This window comes from Otolemur garnettii, unplaced genomic scaffold, assembly GCF_000181295.1.
Source record: "Otolemur garnettii isolate 467f Iridium unplaced genomic scaffold, OtoGar3 scaffold00006, whole genome shotgun sequence".
NCBI classification, from domain to species: Eukaryota; Metazoa; Chordata; class Mammalia; order Primates; family Galagidae; genus Otolemur; species Otolemur garnettii.
The window spans coordinates 34,597,607-34,602,803 of NW_003852401.1; the positions used below are offsets into that span (position 1 = coordinate 34,597,607).

The following is a 5,197-nucleotide window of genomic DNA, read 5'->3' on the forward strand; positions in this document are numbered from 1 at the left end:
GGTGCCTTAGCTGTTTGAGCTACAGGAGCCGAGCCAAGTCATTGGATTCTTGTATAGCTTTTCTAGGCCATATACGACTGACAAAAGGGGAAATGAAGGAGGCGGGAGAAGGGAGGGTATTCGGGGGGACCTCACCTAATGTGCATGATGCAATGGTACATTTCTAAACTATTAAGAAATGAGTATAATTGTGATGGATGTGTTACTTGGGTCGATATAAACATTTCACATTGTATATGGAACCAGTACCCTGAACCCCATAAAAGCATCAATGTACAAAGTTATGATTAAATTAAAAATAATTAATTATTTTAAAAAGGGGAGGAAAGGAGGGTATGTGTATGGCTCCAGGGATGTTTTGGAGACCCAGAGCAGAACCAGAATGATGATACAAGGAATGCGCACCATTGTAGCAGGCTTGAGCTCCTAAACTCGTCCAAGCCAACAAGTGCAAGCCAACTGGATTAGAAACTATTGCTAAGGAGTCTTCTTTTACTCAGCTTAGTCCTAGACAACAATGGAATAAGGGAAAGGCTAAGGCTCTATCCAAAATAGGGCAGGTATCGTAGGGAAAGTCACCACTCTTTAAGTAACCCAGTTCAGCATATCACATCTATCACATCCATAGCGGCAGAAAGAACAGGGACAGGTTGAGTCAGACAATGATGGTGATCACAGAGCCCAAAAGACACTTTTTTTTTTTTTTGAGACAGAGCCTCAAGCTATTCCCCTGGGTAGAGTGCTGTTGCTGTAGCATCACAGCTCACAGCAACCTATAGCTCCTGGGCTCAAGCGAGTCACCTGCCTCTCCCTCCCAAGTAGCTGGGACCACAGGCGCCTGCCACAATGCCTGGCTATTTTTTGGTTATAGCTGTCGTTGTTTGGTGGGCCCGGGCTGGATTCGAACCTGCTACCTTAGGCGTATGTGGCTGGTGCCTTAGCCAATTGAGCCACAGGCGCCAAGCCATCCACTTTTTTTTTTTTTAAAGACTGACTCTCACTCTGCTGTCCCAGGCTAGAGTGCCAGAGCATCAGCCTAGTTCACAGCAACCTCAAACTCCTGGGCTGAAGGATCCTCCCACCTCCACCTCCTGAGTGGCTAGGACTACAGGTGCCTGCCACAATGCCCAGCTGATTTTTGTATTTTGGGTAGAGAAAGGGACTCTCTTGCTCAGGCTGATCTCAGACTCCAAAGCTCAAGGGATCCTCCTGCCTTGAACTCCCAGAGTGCAAGAATTCTAGGATTCCAGGCATAAGCCACCTCGCCCAGCCAAGGTCACTTTTTAATGTTTTCTTCTGTTCTACAAAAACTGGATTAGGCATATTTATGCAACTTTCTTCCCAAACACAGGTAGGTTGTGGTGTTGTGAGAGAATGGTAGGCATCTACATTCAGGTCTTCATTTGTACTATTAAAAATCAGTCAGCCCCAGAAGGTGAGTAAATGTCTTGCCCACTTGCCATGGTAAAACTAAATACTGGTCCATACTTGTCACGTGCATTTTCTAGAAATTCAATTGAACTTTTCCCAACTGCTATGGCATGCAAGAAATGGAATTGGATTGGAAATGTGTGGTGGACTCTTAGCCCCGGCTGGCAGCTGGACTCCATAGCTGAAGGTGAGCTGGAGCAGGTAGACTGGGCGAAGGGTGAAGACACAGGTGAACAGCAACACAGACAAAGGTGCCACTGTCACCTTCTGCATGGCTCATCCCAGCACTGACCCACCCACCTGCAGTAAGCCAGGCAAACACCCTCTGGCCTCCACTGCCACTTCACTTGGTTGGATGCTGGAGGTCGAGGTCACTGCAGTTCCTTGGAATCGGTGGAGCAGGAGAAGGGGGCAGAAGGATGTTTGGGGGTAACCAGGCCCCCAGGGTCTCCTACTAAACCTAGTGCCCACCCTTACCCCATTCCAGGTCCCCCTATATTGCATTTTTCTTTCTTTCTTTTCTTCCTCTCTTCCTTCCTTCCTCCCTCCCTCCCTTCTTTCCTTCCTTTCTTCTGTCAACAGTGTCTCATTATGTTGCTCAGGCTAGAGTACTGTGGTGTCATCGCAGCTCACAGTGACCTCAAACTTTTCGACTTGAGTAATCCTCTTGCCTCAGCATCTTGGGTGACCACCACAATGTCCAGCTAGTTTTTCTATTTTTAGTAGAGATAGGGTCTGGCTCTTGCTCAGGCTGGTCTTGAACTCCGGAGCTCAAGCAATCCACTTGTCTCAGCCTCCCAGACTGCTAGGATTACAGGTGTGAGCCACCACACCTGGCCTCTTTTCTTCTTTAGATAAAAGAAGACTAAAGATTTTGTCAGTACGCTAGTTATATATATTTAGGTAATATGCCCAATACATTTTCAGATAAAATACCTCAAATTAAAGCAATGGGCCCAATTATTAATATAAAAAAAGTAGGCAGGGCATGATGGCTCACGCCTATAATCCCAGCACTTGGGAGGCTGAGGTTGGTATATTGCCTGAGCTCACAGGTTCCAGACTAGTCTGAGCCAGAGCCAGACCCAGCCTCTAAAAATAGCTGGGTGTTGTGGTAGGTGCTGTAGTCCCAGCTACTTGGGAGGCTGAGGCCAGAGAATCACTTAAGCCCAGGATTTTGAGGTTGCTATGAGCTATGACGTCATGATGACAAAGTGAGATTCTGTCTCAAAACAAAAAAAAAGTACAACTTACTCTTTCCCATTTCCAGACATTACAGATCCACCTCGATAGTTACATTATCCAATACAGATGCACCTAGCCACACATGGGATTTAAAGTAATTATTGATAGTGGGCAAATGCTTTATAGTTTAGGTATGATATATTTTCTTTAGGTGTGTGCTGTGTGTGTCTGTATGTTTTCATATTAATAGTTGGGCTTATTAAATTTAGAAATAAGATACATTTACCTGATAAGATGTCTGAAAATTAAGCAGAAACATCTTGAGCATAAAATTTGCAAATATGTTTAAAGACAAGTCCATCCCATCCTAATTGCTGAGAGTACATTTTAAGTGGTCTTACCACAAACAAGGTGAAAGAAAGTGTTCAGCTTTTTTTTTTGAGACAGAGCCTCCAGCTGTCCCCCTGGGTAGAGTGCATGGCATCACAGCTCACAGCAACCTCCAACTCTGGGGCTCAAGCGAGTCTCCTGCCTCAGCCTCCCAAGTAGCTGGGACCACAGGCACCTACCACAACACCCAGCTATTTTTTGGTTGCAGCCGTCATTGTTGTTTGGAGGGCCCGGGATGGATTCAAACCTGCCACCTTAGGTGTATGTGCCTTACAAGTGTTCAGCTTTTGCTACTGAATAAAAGAATATGTTGGGGCAGCGCTTGTGGCTCAGTGAGTAGGGCGCCAGCCCCATATACTGAGGGTTCAATCTCAGCCCTGGCCAAACTGCAACAAAAAATAGCTAGGCGCTGTGGTGGGTGCCTGTGGTCTCAGCTACTCGGGAAACTAAGGCAAGAGAATCACCTAACCCCAAGAGCTGGACACCACCACACTCTACTGAAGGCAACAAAGTGAAACTCTGTCTCTAAAAAAAAATACATATATATGTAATACTGAATGTGTTTTTTAAAAAGTTCATCCTGCCAGGAGCAGTGGCTCAGGCCTGTAATTCTAGCACTCTGAAAGGGTGAGGTGGGAGGCTCACTTGAGATCAAGAGTTTTAGAAAAGGTTAAGCAAGAGGGAGACCCCCATCACTACCAAAAATAAAAAATTTAGTCAGGCACTATGGCAGGCGCCTATAACCCGGATACTTGGAAGACTGAGGCAGGAGAATGACTTGAATCCATGAATATGAGGTTGCTGTCACCTGGCACTCTAGTCCTAGTTGACAGAGTGAGACTGTCTCAAATAAATATATAGGCCAGGCACACAGGGGTTCCTGCCTATATCCTAGCACTCTGGGAGGCCCAGGTGGGTAGATTGTTTGAGCTCAGGAGTTCAAGACCAACCTGAGAAAGGGCAAGACCCCATCTCTACTAAAAATTGCCAGGCAATTGTGGCAGGTTCCTATAATTCTAGCTACTTGGGAGGCTGAGGCAGGAGTTTGAGGTTGGTGTGAGCTACGATGCTGTGGCCCTCTACCCAGGGTGACAGAGAGAGAAGGAAAGGAAAGGGGAGAGGGGAAAGGGAAAGGAAAGGAGAAAAGAAAAGAAAAGAAAGAAAAAAGGAAAGGAAGGAAGGAAGAAGGAAGGAAGGAAGGAAAGAAGGAAGGAAGGAAGGAAGGAAGGAAGGAAGAAAGGAAGGAAGGAAGGAAGGAAGGGGAAGGGAAGAAAGGAAGGAAAGAAAGAAGGACAGAAAGAAAGAAAGAAAGGAAAGGAAGGAAGGAACTTTTAAATATATATAAAAAAATAGGCTTGGCATCTGTAGCTCAGGGGCTGGGCCGCCAGCCACATAACACTGGAGCTGGCAAGTTCAAATCCAGCCCAGGCCTGCCAAATAACTACAACCAAAAAATAGATAGGCATTGTGGAGGGCGCCTGTAGTCCCAGGTTGCTGTGAGCTGTAACGCCTCAGCACTCTATCTGGGGCGACATAGGGAGACTCTGTTTCAAAAAAAAAAGAAAAGAAAAGAAAGACTTGTCTGTAAAGCCAGCTGCTCTTCAGCCTGCCATATGTAGAACTACCTCCCTCCTGAACGCTGCTGACATCTCTTTACAGCCTGCTGTATTCAAGCCTAAGGTAAACTTTCTGGCATGTTTATTACATTTGGTGTCATGTTTTGATCTGGTCCTTGTTTTACCCATCAGTATCTTTTTTTATTTTAATCTAGTTTCTTTTGCTGTTCTTTCCTAGCTTCTTGAGATGAAGGATTCACTGATCTACTTGTCTGTTATGTGCACATAAAGCTATAAATCTTTTACATGTTAGGTGTACCCCACAAGTTTTTGTATGTCACATACTCGTTATCATTCATTTCAAAACAGCGTTACATTGTGGCATTTTTGCATTTTTAAACCTTACTGGTTTCAGACAAGTGCAGTGGCTCATGCCTCCCAGCACTTGGGAAGCCAAGGTGGGTGGATTGTCCTGAGCTCACGGGTTTGAAACCCAGCCTGAGGGCTCGGCGCCTATAGCTCAACCAGCTAAGGCGCCAGCCACGTACACCTAAGGTGGCGGGTTCGAATCCAGCCCAGACCCACCAAGCAACAATGACGGCTGCAACCAAAAAATAGCCAGGCGTTGTGGCAGG

The 5,197-nt window shown here is 45.9% G+C and overlaps 1 pseudogene; it reads right to left on the reverse strand.

Annotated features, from left to right (window-relative positions):
* The window catches only part of LOC100942970, an 873-nt pseudogene extending 423 nt beyond the window's left edge, over positions 1 to 450 (reverse strand).
* Between the last annotated feature and the right edge of the window lie 4,747 nt (positions 451 to 5,197).